Here is an 891-nt window from a genome sequence, read left to right on the forward strand (position 1 = left end):
TTTATTATCCGGCATCTATCGGATCTGGAAAGTGCCGGATAGGCTAAAATTCCGGTTAAAAATGAGCTTCTCTTATGATATTTAACAGGAAAAGTTTTGACACATTGTTAACGTTCTAACGTAAAATATTTCTACAGTATCTATAAAAATAACAGTTATAAACAATAACAAATATTGTAAACAGCCTTAAGCTGTATAAAAATATTTGTAAGTACAGTATTTTAAATGTGAATCACAGCACAGGCGGCTGACAACAGAAGCTTAACGGCGGGAAAGAACATAAAACCATAGCAGCGCCACTAAGCTACCGTGAACATTTGTACTAGGATTTGCAAGTTTGACAACGAGCTTTATTGCATAGATGACAACCTTTTTTTTTTGGTGTGAACAAGAATATCTTTCAAAGTTCTGCTTTTTCGCCTTAAACAGATATTTCCTGAAGTTCCCGTTGTCTCCTTCCGAAAAAAGCAGAACTCTGAAAGATATCCTTGTTCACACAAAAGTGAATTACATCCCACCAAAAAAAAATGGTTGTCGTCCATGCATCTATATTTGGAGATATTGACACTTCTGGTTACAAGAGCTATCCGGATACAAAGATGTTGGATAACGAAGTTTCTACTGTATTCGCATTCTTGCATTTTCAGGTTAGGTCATTATTATATAATCTATGTTCCTGGTAGAAGATATTAAAAATATCAATATTTATTCACTTTGTGTACATACAAAAAGGCTTAACCTCATGCACATTCTCATGTAAAATTAAAATATCAATACTTGTATATATACACACACACCATCATCATCAAATTAAAGATGTTAAACAGTTTTATCAGTCACATCAAACTAACTAATATATATATATATATATATACCTCAAATAAATTTGGC

The sequence above is a fragment of the Limulus polyphemus genome, unplaced genomic scaffold (genome assembly GCF_000517525.1).
Source record: "Limulus polyphemus unplaced genomic scaffold, Limulus_polyphemus-2.1.2 Scaffold430, whole genome shotgun sequence".
NCBI lineage: Eukaryota > Metazoa > Arthropoda > Merostomata > Xiphosura > Limulidae > Limulus > Limulus polyphemus.